The following is an 18,408-nucleotide window of genomic DNA, read 5'->3' as shown; positions in this document are numbered from 1 at the left end:
ACGTACAAGCGATCGGGGAATTTATTCGACAAATTTATCGCGAGACATCGACGATTGACACTTCTCCTTCGGCTTGGATATTCTTGCGCGAAATATTTTTACTACCATTGTCCGTTATTCTTTTATAACTCGTTACTTTACAAATAATTAATTTCAACGATTATCACTAATATCGGTATAAGAAGATGATTTTTAACTGCGTATTAAGTTGTTTCGTACGTGTACCGTTTAATCGGTGTACGTTTCGCGCAAAAGTCGCGTCTTACTATATTTCGAGATCGCGTCATCGGCGTGCAACCACGGACCGCGTATTTACTGTAATACTGTCCGGTATTTGCGAGCTGGCCGTTTATATCACGGAAAGAATCGATTTCGATGACTGTCTGACCGGATGGGGCAAAGGCGCGTCTAGCTAACCACCACCTTCGTGGATGATGTAGTCATTGAGCTCTATGCTGCTCTAGTGCGGAGCACGCGAGTATTTGCTCAGGGTACACACTAGACTCGCCTCCCCAGCTGACGTTGATTGAAGGAATAAGGGAAACGGCGAGCTCTCTCAAGTACCCACTACTACCACCATCGCCATCACCACCACCATCATCAACGTTACGACCACCGGCACCAGTATTACGGTCCTCCCTGTTGCAACCCCTGCAGACCGACCTCTAACCATCTCCACTCCTCCACACGGTGCGCACCGTCTCGACCAACTCCATCACCGACATAGGATCATCGCAATGCGCGCTGTACCTTATGCACCGGCGGTGCAATGCGCCGCTTACATCGAAAATTCCTCCTCTTTCAGTCCACGCGTTAATTAAACAGAGTTTACGTGGTTATAAAACGAGACCTTGCGGCAGGACATGAAAGAAAAGGGAGTCAAAGAGAGAAAGAGAGAGAATGAGAAAGAGTCGGACGAGAAGGGGCGGCGGGACGGTGGACGCGCAGAAAGAACAGGAAAAAGTTTCCGCCAGCGCTGCTGGATGCACGGCCGCCGAGATAACGTGACAGGAACGAACGACAGGGTATCGCCGTTCCTATGCCGGGTTCGCGAGATCCCGCGGGAAGAACCGGTGTAAAAATAACGATTCTGCGAGTCACGGAGGAAAATCTGACGAGGACCGTCTAGACTGCAACGCCCGATGCACCGAAACATCGCCGGTTGCGAGACAGCGAGAAAAATTCGAGGGAATGCGTACGTAAGAGAGTAAGAGGGAGAGGTAGAGGGTGCGCGAAAGTGTATCGAGTTTGCGGCAATGTTAATGAGGTTACAATGGAAACACCTGGGGCGTGAGAATAACAGGGAAATAAAAATATTATCAAACGCGAATGTTAAAAGAGCGCGGGACAAAGGAAGACGTAAGGGCGAGGCAAAGGGTGAACCGGAGGGGAGGCGGAGCGAGAAAGAGTGGAGTGTAATAAACCTCATTAAGAAATTGAATGCACGCGCTCGCCGCGGTCGTTGGAAAATGAATTGATCACGGATTCGCGCTCGGCGTGGCTCCGGCTCAACGAAACAAAACAAAGAAGGAAAAAGGACAAAAGAGAGAGAAAAAAGAATAAAAACAAAAGGAGAGGAAGGAAAAAAGGAAAAGGTTGGAGGGAAGAGAGAAAAAGAGGACCATATTACCCGAGATAGATACGTAGGCGGGTATCTCAGATCCGGAACATGTTGACAATGCTACGGAAGGCGATACACCTGGACGATTGCGGCAATCGGTCATTTATTGACCCGTCACACCTGCATCGGCTCGCTTATACCTCTCGACTATACTTTCTCGTCGTGCCACGTGGTCAGTGAAGCTCGTCTCCTGAGAGACACCGGGTACGGCTATTCGTGCCGTGATTGCCGTCCGGCTGTGATGGTGCGATTATTTACATTACTTCCGAATTAGTAAATAAGCAGACGCGCCGGCAGCGACTCGGAAACGCGGCGTGACCGCCTCTTTCCGCAAGTCGGTACAAGCCTTGCTACTCCCTTTGTGCGCGGGCCTTTCCTCGTTTTCGAGATCCGTGATTCCCCGCGCATATCATGTTCGTCGAGCTAAGGATTCAACCTCGCTCGAGAAAAGCCTTTTTCAATGAGAATGCTAATTAGCTGGTTGTACGCTGGTGCATACGCCGTGGTGCCTTGTAAAAAGGGAAAAATGTTTTCCAACGTTTCCGTTCATCCACGGAGATGACCCAGAACGATCCTTCGCTCGCGATTTCGAGAAAATACCAACTGTCTTCTTCCTAACGGTAACGGGGAAACGGTGTTGGCTTGTGGGCAATGTATAGGAGCACCGTGTAAGTGCTTGGTAATTTATTTATTGGATACCGCGTCTCTAAATAGCTCGGCTAATCTTGTCTCGTTAACGTTGAAATTCTGGGAAAATATGACACGACGATAGAAACAACTCTGTGGTGGAACTTCGTTTTACGAACCCGTGTATTTTATACTATGATACTATTATTGAGAATTACCGATACTTTTACCTTCAAATTTATGTTGGTAGTTTAAAATTGTAAGTTTAATGCAATTCTTAAAAATTCTCCTATAAGGTATCTAAAATCTCGTTAGATTTTTAAAATCATCACAAATTAAACGCTTTAGCCAACAATCACTTCAAAAGATTTTATAAGATACGATAACTCTACAATGACGGAGAGAAGAAAATTCCCTGGGAAATTTCCTTGGGATTTACAATCCCAAAAAGTCGTCTAATTTGAATCGCCACAGTGCATCCTATTCGTATTAAAATTCTCAGTGTCAACCCGCGATAAGATTCGACGCACGATTTCGCCATCAACGTTGAACACACTGATCGAACGGGGGCAATTACAAATCGTGACGAGCAAGCGTCGCCAAATTTCGAACAAACGAGGCTGAATGGCAGGGTAGCGATCGAAGCGGCAGCGCTCGCGCGCCACTATTCAAAAGGGTTAACCGTGTTTGAAAAGTGGAGCCGCGTCAGAGGCGGCAGGATATTAGCTTAAAACGGGCGTGTTTAAATCTAAGGCGTCTAACAGCGCTCTGCCGTAATAATAGGCCGGCTCGATTTGACAAGCAAAGTGGCTACGAAGACAAATGACTCCTTTAGCCGGCGTGCTCTCCAGCCATCGATCGTCCTACGACCTTAAAGCTCGATCCCCCCTTTCCCCTGTCCCTCGTCATCCCCTCAAACTGATACCTTCGACGTCATTAAGCGCACGAGGCACGAACTTACCGCGTGGCTCTCATTAAGCTTTAAGTCGAACATAAGTAAGACGCGGCAAATGGTCGGCCGGGTGTTAATGAGACGTCGTTCTCACAAATTAAAATTACGAAGTAGACGATTAAATGGACGCCCAAGAGGTAAGTGGGGGGGAGGATCGCTCCTTCGAACTGCTTTAGCGATTTAACTGAAACTCAGTCTGATAGTTATCTTCCGAGTATTTCTCGTTGCGGCGTTCATTCTGGAAGATCGACGTATATCGCGACGAATTTTTAAATCATACAACAGAGAAAAATGATTGTTTTTCAAAGGATTTTCCTCTGGCGGTTGCGTAATTTCTAGTGCAGAGGAGATTCTTACGAAGGTTGGCCGAGCTAATTATCTGACAACTACGAGGTCGCGAGCTGGCGTAGGAGGCGTTATGTCACTGTTTCATGATTTATAGTGTCATGTAATCTGTCTTCTGTTCGCGTCTGTTCAAACTGTTCGAATGTGACGATACTCGTGCATCTCGAATATTGACAAAATGTCTGAAAGGAACTGGAAATATCTAGCAGTTAAATCTGTTTTGTTTAACATTTTTGTTACGTCTTCGTTATTTTTTGTAGATGTCATGTCGCAAAGTAAATCAGCGTTTAACCGATTATGATATCTTAGAATTATAGGTACACCAAGGACCTTTTATTTCGCGTAATATATTCTATTTTGGAATTCTATCAATAACGAATTATATTATATACTATTTCAATAAATTGAAAAACCAGGAAGGAAAATTCTAAGGTAAATTTTTATTTCGATATATCAAAGCGTTGTACGTAGACTCCGTATTACAAATGTCTTCGTACGGCACTGTCCGAGGTATCAAACACTTATGTATATATCTACGTTTCTATCATCGATTCTTTTGTCTCCACATCCAAAGTATAATTACTTTGACTACCAACCGATTTTACTACTTCGTTACACTATATTAAACTCTTTTTTATCGCACCATAGTTGTCACATCTTATAATCCAAAGAGCTTTTTAACGTGATAATTCTCGTCATCGTATTCGATATCGATAATTTCGAACAAAATCGTTCGCATAAACGTTTGCAGAGGCCTAAATCGAATCGCACGGTCGCTGTACACGAATGAACTCTATTCGGGAACGGCGTTCATCGTCCGATCCCTAATAGCCTGGTCTTTGGCGTTCACCTCGTAACCTCAACAGCCGAAACTCTTCGGCATCATGCAAACCGCTTATGCCGAATTGACCGCATACTGGCTTACCTATCGTCACGCGTGCGTACCCCATTACGAATCTCCGATTTACGAAATAAGCTATTACGATGACCAGGTCCGGGCCGAATAGAGGCGGACAATGTTGTGACACGTTTGCGATGCTGCTATGTATGTGTCCCCACATATATGCGCAACACATATCCGGGGGTCGGGTCAGTTCTCAGGGCTATCATTGCCTGTCGACCGGAAGACTCACTTAGACCCGTCTTGAGTTACCCCTCTTCGTCCCTGGCCATCGTCCCTCGACAAACTCACGACCATAATCCCTCCTTCCCTTTCTATCACGGCTTCTCTCTTCCTCTCTCGATATCCGCGTTTCTACTTCTCTCTCATTCTATGCCTCTACTACCAATCACCGTTCTCCCACCCCTATCGTCTGTCTCTCCTTAAGGAAAAGCCACTTGTCGGAAGCTCCTCGGCTCCCAGCGGCTCTCTCCTTTTCTTCTCCGTTCAAGACACTTGCCTTGCGGCTTACCACGAAGTAAAGGAAGAATAAAAGGAATAGAAAAGAAGAGGAGGAAAAGGCTCTCCTCTAGCGTATCTTCACAGGGTCAACCGGTTGCCGCGTCGGTCGTTTCGTAGACAAGACCCGGCCTTTGAACGTTTATGGTAATCGAAGCACTTGCATCCGCGGTCACTGGACGGGACAGGATCTTTTGAGGTCCGTTTCGATGGCAATTAAGAAACGTAAGTGTGCAACGATTAATTTAACGCGCGCGGTCCATGATAGCGAATGTCCCCGTAGCTGCGTCCGGTTTTGCATCCGCTCGTTTGTCGTGGCCGTGACAAATACACAGCTCTTCTGCTTTAAGCTTCTTTCTTCTCTTCCTTCGCGAGATCTTGATTGATTTAAATTCGATTGAATCGAATTTAACGGACGACTGATCGATCCGACGTGTTATAGTATATTCTCTGTCTGTCATAGTGGCGATTATATTTATTTCCCGTCTTCGTATAATTATGGCTCGCTTGGATAATAATCGAGAGATCCACAGACTTATTAATACGTAACGGGTTTGTTGTTATTTAATCTTTCACTCGGTGCATGTATACATCTTAATTTGTATTTCATTAGCAAGCATATCGCCTTAACGCTTCAATATTTTCATTATTGTTAGGCGGCTGATCAAACGGGAATTTTTTTATCAGGGCCGGTATCGAACGGAATGCAATCTCGACTCGTCGCTTTTGATTCACGCGAAACGTAATAAATAATCCTGTCACTGTCCCTCCCGAGCGACGATGTATTGGTAATTGAACGATTTAAGTGCTGTCGTAGGTAGCGCGTACGTTATCACGCGTCTTTTGCCTTTGCGTTCCTTTGATGACGGCACTCGCTCGCGCCGCGGCTTATTTATGTTAAGCGTACACGCGCTTAATTAGCGCACGACCGCTGCGAGAATAATTAGTTTCGGCTCGATTTTCACCGAGCCTGTGTGCGTACGTGTACCGCGCAATCGTCGCGATCGAAATTTTTCCCAGACGGCAAATGGAGCAGGATAGAGTAATGCGTTTGCGAATAATGAAACACCTTAACTTTTCTCTTTCTCTTTTCTTTTTGATTACCGAACGAGTATTGAACGATTAGACAGACGACAGAGAAGATTTGAAGGAAACGAGATTCGAGTGATTTTCTAGTCTTTCCATTTTTTTTTTTTTTTTTTTTTTTTTTTTTTGGATAAGAATTAATGTTTCCAAATTCCCAAGCGATAATTCATTTAGAAATGTTGAACACTGCAAATTAGAACGTTTTAGATTTTTTTGAATTTAGTGAATGTCATAGTTGGACGCTTTCTTTCGTGTAATTTCTACGGCGAAAACAACTCTGTTAGGAAATTAAGTATAATGTTACAGTTAAAAGATACGAAACATAAGCGCGCATTTCAATTTCTCGATTACGTGACGAGAGTGTTAATTACTTCTATAGTACGTACGTCATCCTATTAAAGAGCCCCAAACTTTCAGCCATTACTCAGACGTGGACTACACATATGATAACTTGGAATCAGAAACTCTTTCAAAAAAATCCCTGATATTAAGTACTTCTTACATATGTATTATATATCATTAAAAACAGAACAAACCACTTCAGATACTTCATGAATAAAACTCGTGTTAAACGAGCGCTTTATCGATTACCATTGCGCTTTTTCAGTTATATCGCGATCAGAATGCAAAGATCGATATATATCTTTAAAAATTAAATGAACGCGTTAAAGAACGATAAGATATCCGAATTTCAATGAAGGAAATAAGATATACAAATTTTACGACCCAACCAAACCATTATACAAGGTTTGATTTTGCTAATAAATGTTGTATTTTCCTATCATTACAAAATATCTTCTAATACCTTCGATTAAGTTAAACAAAAGTCGCGTTCTCTCTAAAAATTACGCCGGCTTTTTTCGGTGATAAAGAAGAAAGAGGAAGAAGGAAGAGAATGCGAAGGAATCGCGACTATTTTACGCGCGCATTCATGGTCGACCGACGATAACTGTCCCAGAGAATTCTCCCGGGCGCTTTGTCGCTCTAAATACGTAATCACGATACATTAGACCTACCCAGTGAGCGATACGCGAGCGTCCGTCGTGCAGCAAACTTGTTGCGGATTCACGGCACAACGAAGAACAGAGAAAAACGACGTGTGGGAGGCGTACGCGGTATCCGCGCGTCCGTCGTCGTTGCACGCGTGCACACTCGTGACTCAGACCCGCGCACGCTAGTAATTGCACGGGCAGGCCGCGTGTGCGCGTCAGCCATTGTGCGTTTCCGTGGCGGATACTACTCCTTTTACCCTTTACTGAGTATTCGCGCGTGTATCTGTCACGCTAAGCACCGTTCCGTACGTGGATTCTCCTCTCTACGGAATTACCATGCATCAATTCGCCGGAGAATTTTGGAAGAGACGATGTTAAGTCCTCGCGAAGATAATTACAGGTGTATCGTATAACTGGCATTTTATGAATAATTATGAAAAAGATTTTATTGCTTGGCCGAGAGATAATTGGAGTAACTCTATGGATCATATATATTTTATAATCAATCTTTTTGTTTACAGTTTTAATGCAATCTACTTTGTATAATCTATCGTTGGTTTTATAATCGTAGCGTATCGTAGCGCATGTTAGTTTTCTGTATATTTAGAGATAACGTTTTTTAATTTCACAAAAGTGTTTTACTGTACTTGGAAAAAATTATGTAATTAAAGCTTAACATATTCGGTGTTAAAAACATCGAAAGGGAAAGCAGCAGTTTGTGAGCTAATAAGATAATGAATGAATTAATTAGATAATTCAAGAGACGCAGTATACGTATATTGTTAATAATGAAAGTATTAGACTCTATTTGAAGACAGTCACTGATAAACGTAAATTGACAATTCTGCAAATAGCGAAGAGTTGTACTCCAAATCTAATAATGTCTCATGTACTGTACATACTTTAGATACTCCTCTTTTCTGCTCGCAGTACCGTTTTCTACAATTTTATCCTACAGCCATAGTTTTATAACGCGAGAATTTTTCCCATAGAACGAACCACGTTGCAGCGTGCACGCCTCTCGGCTGAAGTCGTGCGACGAAGGCCGTAAACTGTCCGCCAGAAACTCAAAGGCAGTAAAGAGCGGTCGTAACGCACCGCGAGAAACATAACGAGCCGGCTGGCTACGTAACAAAGTATTATAAAAGCATTTTATTGTCCGCGGGAGAGTACGTCGCAAGTCCGTCGACGAATTTTTACGCGTTCTCGCGTTCCCTCCCTACGCGACGTAACAATGTTCGGCACCCCCTCAGAACGCGAGATAGCTCGGACACTCGAGCGTTTTTTTTTTATTCCGCTCGTTCGATTACGGACTTTGAAGTGGAATCGTGGGTTGATCAGATCGTCGTTTGAAAATTTTAGTAAACTGATCGAATTTAATAAATTTTAGGACTTTAGAAAGAGAAAAGAGAGTTTGCGTATTGTTAAAAAAATCTGGATATTTCAAAGGTATTTTTAAATTTCCTTAGAAAAGCTATGGAAGCTTCCAGAGAAATTCAATATGTTGTTTCGTGAGTTGTTATTAAGTAAAATATGAATGAATGAATATAGAAACTATTTTATGTTGTTTGTCGATGTTAGGAAAAGCTGTAAATTTTTGAATTGCCATTTGAAATCAGGATACCTGTCGTATTCTAATAAAATGATAAGTGGCAATATATTTTTCTGTTCGATATCTTGTTAAAGAGTACAATTATTTTATATTAATCAGATATATTGCTAAATGTCAACATTGTATAATTATAGATACAATTCTGTAAATTCTGGTAGAATATTTCACGATCGAGAACTGTTACGACTGTTCTAAATTTGTTAAAAATTGAATTTCAATAAGAATATTTTTGTCGTTCCAACGAAAGTTCCGGTCCCGTTTTAACGCAGTTTTCCTGCCGACAATGATCGGCGAATATCGAGTTAGATTTAACCCATTTGTTAATTAACGTACAACTGTATTATTCGTCGGTTAAGTTGAAAAGAGGATTTATTCGCTTGCGGAGTTCGTAAAGCTTATTCAAACTATCCTTTTACTTTCTGTTCATTTTTTTTCCCCTCCCTTGATGTTCATCGTGATCATTCGGCCTCTTGTTTTTTACCAAGAAGAAAAGAACTGCGACGAAGGAACGGGTTAATATTTCATCAATTCGCGACCCCTTTAACGTCCATCGTTGCATCAATTAGATGCGATGGACGTAGACGCTGCTGGTAATCGCTTGAAATAATAAATAGAATTGAAGTTCGCCTGCGAGGGGACGGAGAAGTTTGCATATTTTGTTATAAGTATTCTTTCCTCTTGCACGTAACCGTAATTTTAAACTTGTCGACCAAGGGTGCAGCTTAGGACTGTAATGCTTACCGTCGACCAACCAGTCTTTAATGCCGTGGAGAAATGTTTGGGGTTAGGATTAGTAAAATTATGTATAACTATATTGTTCGTATTCAGTGACCGAAAATGACAAATATTATGTTAATGCGTGACGTAGTTTTCCCGAAAAATTTTCTCGCGTTATCGATTGTCGTCAGCCGAATGAAAGAAGAAGAAATTTTCCTTACTGCAAATGAATCTAAAAATTACTTTACAAGTCACCGATGATATAAAAGTTAAAGTTACATGAAAGTTAATCAAATGCTACCTACAATAATATTTAAAGACCATTGAATGTAATTCACGACGAACAGCTAAAGAAATGTCGTTTCTAATAAGAGTAAATCATTGTACGATCAAAACAAAAGAAACAAGCCAGTAAGAAAGTCTTTCAGAGGCAAAACGATTCATATAATTTATCTTCGTAACTGTACTATCTTTTCAAAAGATAGTTTACTAAAAATCACCGTATCAACATCATCGCAATCAGTACCACGGTAATACAGTTTCAATCTTCGCACCGTTTCCGTCTCGAAATCGCACGGAAGCAGCCCGAGCAACGAAAAACAAGAAGCATGCGATTTTCTATTTCTGTCATGAGAGACCCTTGCTGGAGGTCCGTGTAAATTGGCTCTTCCGTAATGGCATAAACGAGGCCTGATAAATCTATGCCGAGTGAAAATTTCGAATCAATCTCTTGGCGAGCAATTTGAACGATAAAAGCGACGTGTTCGACTACTACCAACTACTGGCGATGGTCGATGGTCACGGCAGCGCAAACGGAGTCAATTAAGACATCATTTCCGGTCCGACGTACAATAATGCGTTGACGAAGGCCGGAACACACGGTTCCGCACCTTTCGAGTCATCGCGCGGGCCCGCGTCCACTCGAGCCGAGCCTCAGTCACGGCTCACATCCTGGTTCGTTTTCTCGTGTTGGTATGCCGGTTACAACGCGCCGATATGTGCCCGCGTAAACCACGGATACGTGATTGTAACAAAACAACGGACGTCCGGACGACAGACAGTCGCACAGGTATCGTTCCCCTTAGTACGACACTCCTCTCTCACGCTCTTTCTCTGTCCCTTCCTCTCTTTTTCCGCGTCCCTCTGCCACTTACTCTTTCCCTTTCACTCTACCTCGTACTACCGTTTTCTCCACCGGCGTGTTCCGTCCCTTTTCGTTCGCCTCAGTCCCACCCATTGTCTTCCGATTCCTCCCTCCGATATCTCTGTAGCCTTTCTACCGTCGCTGATCAGATCTCTCTCGTCCTCTTTGCCCCTTCCTAGCCACCACCGCGTTGTTTTTCTATGCATCTTTTCTACACTCGTTTCTACCCCCATCCAGGCATCCGTCTTTCTTTCGTAACGTGCATCTCTGGTCCGCCACAGAGAACGAAGAACGAACCACAGCCTCGTTTCCTCTGGAAAAGTGGAAGCTTCCAGGCGAGGTTACTTGGTCCAGCGCACACGAGTTTCCGGTCACGTTTCGTAATACAGCGAGCGCGCGAGGATCTTGTCGATGAAGTAACGACCGTTCCGGGGAGCAAGATGAACAAGGGTAGAATAGGATGTGGGGCAGAAACGGAACGAAGGATGGGAGAGGGGGGGAAGCGGATTTTCGGGGGTGGTTTATAGATGGTAATTGGCGGCTTCTAATAATTAGGTGCAGCTGGGATGAGGTTTCCAGGGGTTTCGATTGATCGATCAACAAGAGGCTCCGTGCTATCATGTTAGATTCGTGTGCACCGGCTAGAATTCGATTTGCTTAATTTTCTCCCGTCGCCGGTTCCTTTTCTCTTTCCAGTTCGCTGACCCGTTCGAATCTCGCGATCGACTCCTCCCCGTGTTTCTAATTACTCTTTTGCACTCTCTCGTGCACAAGATTCAGTTGCGAATTATTTTATTCGTAATATACGATCTGATATCGATAAACGAGTCTGATTATCTGAATCTCTTTTGTAATTTTAAGTTCACCTATAAGAGTCCTTTTATTCGGTAAAAGGTAAAGATCTGCGCGAATTTCCCATATTACATCGAATCCTGATCTCGTCATTGAATTACTAATATTATTATGTCCTAGTAGTCCTCGCTTATTCGTTGGGTCGTTCGATTCCGCGTGATTTTCTCCGGATCCTGGCCGAGTAATGTTTTCCAAACATTCGTGCATTCACTTTTTCAGCCGTCCTCCGATTCCCAATATCATTTTTCGTCGTTTCGCTGTTAACAGAGAAAGAAAGGGGGAGGGTGGTGGAGGAGCAAGGGCGAGTAACAAAGAGCGTAAATATTTTTTCGTTCCGGCTTTTCCCCTTGGACTGCGTTTCACACGCAGCGTGCAGAACTGGCCTGTTGTTTCAAAGTCCATTATCCGGCGTTTTCCAGCCAGGACCCGGCTGGAAAGAAATCTGATATAATGTAGCGTAATAAAAAGTTATACGCCCGACTGGAATATTGAACAGATCGAATAAAATTATCTTTTTTTTCTTTTCACCTGGCCTTTTCTGCATTAACACATTCTCCTATCTTTCGGTCTGCTCACCGGATCGAAGGGTGGAAGTGGTTATAATTGCGCACGTACGTACGTGCATTTGAAAAATTGAATTAAAATGGAAGAAAAAGTAAAATCGTTTGGTACGGTGATGCTCGGTGGTCGTTCTCGTATCGAGACTTTATCGCGGCACGAACGGAAGGAGCGAGAGCTCATTTCCTCCATGAAAGTGGAAGCTTCCAGTAAGGATACCTGGTCCAGCGGATACGAACTTCCGGCGCCTATTTGTCGCGCTTCGGAAACGCTACGCTCCGCAGAAAATTATATTGCCTTTTCGTCGTTTGACACACCTCGTAATATATTCCGGCGAGTGACTGTAATTAACCTGTGAATTGTTTCCCTTTGTGTTTCAATCGCTTTCTATTCAAGAAGACACCGCTTTTCAAACCGCAGGCATTTTTGTAGTCACGTTGACATATATTGACAGACATATGTATTTATTTCGGGCACGATTCTCGAAATTACTTTTAAATATTACAAATTAAGCTACGTATATATCCATACAATAAGCGAAGGGAAATTATGCGAACTTGACCATTATACAAAAAACTTATCTGTTATTCAAAGGTGGCTACTGTATTATACGGTAATTTTCAATTAGGTTCTGGTTTGCTAATTACGCATCTTTTTAAAATTTTAAAAATTGGAAGGAAGATAATCAGAGAACGGCTCGTTATATAATACAGAACGCTGAAAGACATACAAAGACATACAAAAAGTATGGAACATTGAAAAGTAAATTGTGTTTTAGTGAATCAAATAATATTTTTTAAAATTATATGGTGAAATATATACGAAAGTATAAACACGGATGATAACAATAAATGTCATATTACGATTCGCAGTTAGTTGGAATTCTTTTAAAGTGGCACCATTAAAGCTGTTAATAGATGATGATGAGATAATCGAGACACGTATTTGACGTTATACAGCCATAGTATTTATAATTTCTACAAGTGTTAGGAAGAAATAGAGAAATTATTTTCAAGTCCGTTACTTCTAACCGAATGATTAATATCTTCCTTAGATAATTAATATCACGAATATGTCACTTAAATCATCTACCAGAAATTAGTCGTCAGCCGGCGCGACGTTAAAGTGGCTTATAATTGCCTCAAGGACTTAGAAGAACGGTTCCTTTGGGCGCGAAAAGACGTTTAAATGATGACACCATCGGTCGGATGGAAAAGAAGAAGTTCTTTGGGACGAAGCAACGAGTCGAGTGGCTAATACACTTGTCGGCGTTAAGACGAAGGTGGCAGTGCGGCGAAGAAAGGGACAATCCTCGTTTCGCGCCACTCGAGCATATTACGGGTTTCTTTGCTCGGTGTCACGGTCTTCTTCTATCTCTCGCGGACCTCCTTCTCTGTTCTTGGTTCGTCGTATCCGGACCCTCGGGCAAAAGGTGGAAAAAAGAAAAAAGAAGAAGGAAAAAAAAAGGAAAAAAATAGCAAGGAAAGAGGAAGAAAGAGAAAGAAGTGGTAAAAAGCGTGGCTCCTCGACGCATTCAGCATTGCAGCTTTCTTGAATTCCTGAAGGCGACACCTACACCTTCTTTGTCGTCTCGTCTCTTTCGAAACGAGGACCGGAGGAAGTTCCACGAATGCCGCGTACCTACGTCTCAAATCGTACTTCGCGCGTTACTTTTGTCCTTTCCACGTGCGTTCCTGCTCCACCTACGCGTCTTTTCTTCCGTGTAGAAAAGGAGAAGGAGCCAGCGCGGAGGAAAAGAAGAAAAGTAAGTGGAGGACATTCAGGAGGCTTTCTCTTTCTCGTGGTCCTCTCATCTTCCTCCTCCACCGCTCTCTTACTTCTTCTCTTCCTCCTCCTCCTCTTCCACCTCCTCCTCTTTGCCTTCTCGCGTCATCACGAAAGCCAACAGACAGGAGTGGTAAAAGACCACTGAGGGGTTGCCGGAACGAGAAAAGTTGCCTGTAGAACGACAGAGAACGCGAAATAGAAAGAGGGACAGAGAGGGGACGTGGTGGGGAAAGAGCGAGGAGGTAGGAGAGTGTTTTTTCGCCATTGTCCAACGCGCATCAAGAACAAGAAAAGCTCTTCTGACGACGAGTAAGCGTGCACTCGACATTACCGTTGGAGTTCGAGGCATCCAACGGGTTCCGCTCCATCCACCGGATACCTCTTTTCTCTTAGTCTTCTTCTATTTACGATGTAAGTAGCACGAGAAACCGTATACCGAGCCGCGCTCTGATTTCTCTAAGTAGCACTCTGCCGATGGAGAACGACGCGGATGAAGAGAATGACGGCGACGACGACGACCAAGAACGACTACGACGATGACGACGACGACGACGACGACGACGACGGCCACGACCGGCTTTTCTTTATAAGCCTCGTCGTCCGGAAAAGGCCTCCCTTATAAGCCAAAGAAGAAAGATGGGAAACGATGGTGGAAAGTGTTCCGATAGGAAGTGCCTGCATCCGACCGTCTGCAGCTCCGTTCTTTGTACAGTGCTGGCAGCTTGTGCCGAGATTACTGGTATGTACGTTGCATTAACGATGCCGAAGAAAAGCTTCTGCTCGTGGAAAGGGTACGGATGAATAGGGTATTTTAGCTAACGACCGAACTAGAGCTCGCGGGAGCATTAATTTGACGATATGATTAACTCGGCGAACGAGTGGATGATGGTGAGCTTGAATCGCGGTCGACTTACTTACTTTCGTCGATGGTTGGTCTACAAACACGCGATTTATTTAAGCAATACGAACTGTTTCTTTCTCTGTGCGCGATATGCTTGGAAATATACAATTTTATTTCGTTTGAAAATATTACCATATGGAAGATTGCTGAAACTTCACTGCCGAAAATTCATATGTTCAATGTTGTAATCGACATTTGACCAATTATATAAGAAAACAAATTTTTTGTACATATTTGATTATTTGATGTTGCATATACTTTCACAGCTCAGATAGACATTTGGCGTAGAAATTTCTAAATTTCGAATATTGTAATTATTCAAATTGTATGAACAGATGAAACTCGTTTACTGAATTCGAAGCAAATAGTCTATAAAATAGATCTGCAATTTTCACGTGTTTCTAAATTACTGCCCTTACAATGATTACGTTTATTACATTCCTTAAAACTGACTACACAAGTGATAAACAACAATGACAGAAATTTTCCATTGATATTACCTACTCCAATAATCCATTACCTACAAACAACGAACTATACAAAAGAAAAAAGAAAAAAAGAAAAAAGAAAGAAGGACATGGCCGCATCTGGAAGGCTCTCAAACTTCTGAAAAGGAAGCTTTTCCCTGGCAATGTCGATGGAGACGAGATGACCCAGTAATCTTTGATAATAATTCTGAACGACGTTGATCGCGGACCAGCGGGTGCAGACGATGCGAACTGGGTCGAAGACGCAGGAAACTTTGCAGCCGGCCAAGTTCTCGTCGTCGAGCAGATCTGGAGCGTCTCCTCCAACTCTTCCTCTGTCTTTCTTTCTCATCGCGTGTAAACACGGGCTGGATCAAAGAGCGTGACGGCGAAGGAGACAGAGACGAAGAAGGAAGACAGGAAGTAATACGCGATAAGGGAACGAGACGAGGGACCGTCCTCTCGAAAGTTCGTCACCGTTACGATGAAGGGATTATACATACGTTGATGGCAAGAGTGCCCCCTTCCGTGACTAACATCTTGTGGCAAAGTGGCGTAAGAATAAGGTTTACGCCGCTCTCGTTGTAGACGATGCCTCGATGCTCGAGGATTCGCCCGGCGAGTCTTCTCCTCCGGAAGAAGGAAGGAGATGGAGATGGAGATGGAGATTGGAGGATGATGAAGGGGGGAGAGGAGGATGACGTTGGGCTGGTAAGCACTCTCGCAAACGATGACTCCACTTGAGCTTCGACCGCCCACCCCCTGAGGATGCGCAAGGAATGCTGGAGTGTCGCCGGTGTATCCACCTTACAAGGGGTGCTCAAATATCCCCTTGCAAGAACATTACGTTGCGGGCGTCACGATATTGGTCTGTTCGACTAACTGAAAAATCGAACCACGTTCGACGACCAACACGAAAAAGGTAGAAACAGAGATTTGCACGCGAACTTTCCATGCAACGTTGAATTTTAGGCGCAAGGCACGTGTTGCGTTGTGCTTATTTGACGACAACCTATGCCGATAAGGTTATTATTACGACATCAATGAGGGATCGAGTTTACGTGAAGCGTTAATTACACGCGTAATGTCGCAATTTTGAACGGTCAATTAGCGCAGAGAGGAGAGGGAGTACACGGGGAGAGTAATATGCATTACGAAATGATCTATTAGAAACACAGCGGCCCGCTGGCCAAGCCGGAAGCTGGCCAATTTAAACGATCCGATAGCAGGGAAACGAAACCGCTTGGTCGTGCAAAAGCAAGCAGAACCGCGGCTGGAGACACAACAAAGTTCCATCCCTATTACGCGGCCCCTTTCGAGGCCCATTAAACGCAATTAAGCTTCCTGGTGTCGTCTATGACGATGCTCGATCGGCCTGATTGTGCGTCGAACTGCGATCGCTGTCGTAGATGGTATTCAGAGGGTGAGAGAGTGCAACTGAGATATCGACGGAGAGAGATAGACAGGCTTTTGCGGAGAAACAAGAAAGTTGAACAAAGACGACGATGCAGCGATACAAGAGGAGAGAGCGCGGGAGGAAAGACGCGGCGAAAAGAGGAGCAAGAGAAGAAGGTAGGAAAGAAAATACGAGGGTGAGTCGAAGCACGGAGGTATTGAGCGGCCGAGTTTTTGGAATCTTCCCTCCGTACCCTTCGTCCCTTCACGGGCATTGCTTGAGGAGCCTCGAGTGCGCCGAGGGTGCGTGCATTGTACGTCGCCCATCTTATATGCACCACCCACCCGACCCACCCCTCGGAGCTAACCCTCCCTCCCGTCCACCTTATACTTGCACTCTTTGTTCTACGCGGTCCCCCTCGTCCTGGCCCTCGTCCTCCTCCAATTCCTGTTCCGTATACACGCTCATACGACTTCGCACCCCTTAGTATATACGTCTACGATGGGAGAGACAAGCTTCAGAGGCTGGCAGGGAGACGCTCGAAGGACAGGGAGAAAAGAAGTGTGCGGATTCTCGAGGACGAAGGGGGCTACCGTCTGTGCTAAGGGGGTAGAAGGATGTTTTAAGGAAGGTGGATTCGGGAAGTGAATCGTTATTCTTGTCGTGCTACCTACACGCTCGATTTACTTACTCCTATCTCGTTTTATTCTACGCGCGTCTACGAGACTCTTCCACTCTCTTTTACATCGTATGAAAAATAATACGTAAGAAGGGAAAAGAGGAATCGGCGACCGTAACGTCGCAGCCTTAACTTTCTTCGATACGTTTCCGTCCTAATAAAGCGACGGTCTAGATTTCCAGTCCGACTGATTCCAAAGATTTGCACACGCCCTTTCGATGCTTGTGAGAAATATCGCGGTTCCGTTTAGGACGCGGTTAAGAGAATAATTTCTTCGCTGGAGAATCAGGAATTCGAGCTCTGAGGGATGATCTAGAAAAGCGGCGGAGAGGGCGGCGTAGGGGTGAGGAACGTCTTCTTAAAAGAATCTCATTCGCTGTCCTGATTCCGCGCGTCAGAACTCACGAGAGGAACGGCGCAGTCAGCGCAGCGAGGCGTGATTAAGAGGAATAATGGAAGAAATCTGCAACGCAAGAAGCGTGCCTCCTCCGCCTCCGTTCCTGAACCCGCCGCCTTGGTCCCTGGCGTCTGGTGAAAAATGAAATCTTTGTTCTCCGAAGCCGGCGGCCTAGGTAGGCAGCTGGTAGTTGAAAAAGCAAGGTAAAACTGCGAGCTGATGCTCGTTCCGAGAGCGAGAAACACCAACCAGTGAGCCAGCACTGTGGATGAGCGAAGAAGAAGGAAGAAGGGGTGGAGGTGGAACGGTAATCGGGATAGATAGAGACTTTCCTAGAGACAGGCCAAGGAGAATGGGCCATTCATGCACGGGAAACTGAGTGACTTGGTAGTTGGAGGACCGCGGGATTGTAATACGTCTCCAGCTCCGTCGTGGAGATTACGTCTCTGTGTGTCCCGCGGGGCTGCAATATCTTGCATCCCCCTCCTACCAGCATCGGTGCACCCTTCTCCGTTTCCTCTTTCTGCTACGCCTTCTCCTCTATCCCGTCCATCTCCACGTCCGTTTACGTCGTCCTCGCGATCTTCGTATTTGTCGTCGTCGTTGTCGTCGTCGTCATCGACGACTTTCGCGTCATGGTCGTGGTCGACGTCGTCGCCGAAGGAAAAAAGAGAAAGAAGAAAATCCGGGAATAGCAACGGAGCGAACGACGAAGCCGCGGGGATGGAGCGCTGGAGGACAGTGGGGCGAGAAGCAGGAAAAACTGCATCCGTTCGAGTCACATCCGCGAACCCCATCGGGTCTTAAGAAATCAATTAAACGAAGAGAGCCTGCTGCTCGGGGAGAGAGGACGACAGAGGAGGACCGACGAAGAG

The 18,408-nt window shown here is 44.5% G+C and overlaps 1 long non-coding RNA gene across 1 annotated transcript in view; it reads right to left on the bottom strand.

Annotated features, from left to right (window-relative positions):
- Positions 1-18,408, bottom strand: part of LOC138186449 (uncharacterized) — a 115,835-nt gene that overhangs the window by 12,350 nt on the left and 85,077 nt on the right. The gene's annotated exons all lie outside the window — the stretch shown is intronic.

The sequence above is a fragment of the Bombus flavifrons genome, chromosome 13 (assembly GCF_040668555.2).
Source record: "Bombus flavifrons isolate JBK064 chromosome 13, iyBomFlav1_principal, whole genome shotgun sequence".
NCBI classification, from domain to species: domain Eukaryota; kingdom Metazoa; phylum Arthropoda; class Insecta; order Hymenoptera; family Apidae; genus Bombus; species Bombus flavifrons.
Note: the sequence above shows the minus strand (reverse complement) of the source record. Positions and strands in the feature narration are given on the sequence as shown.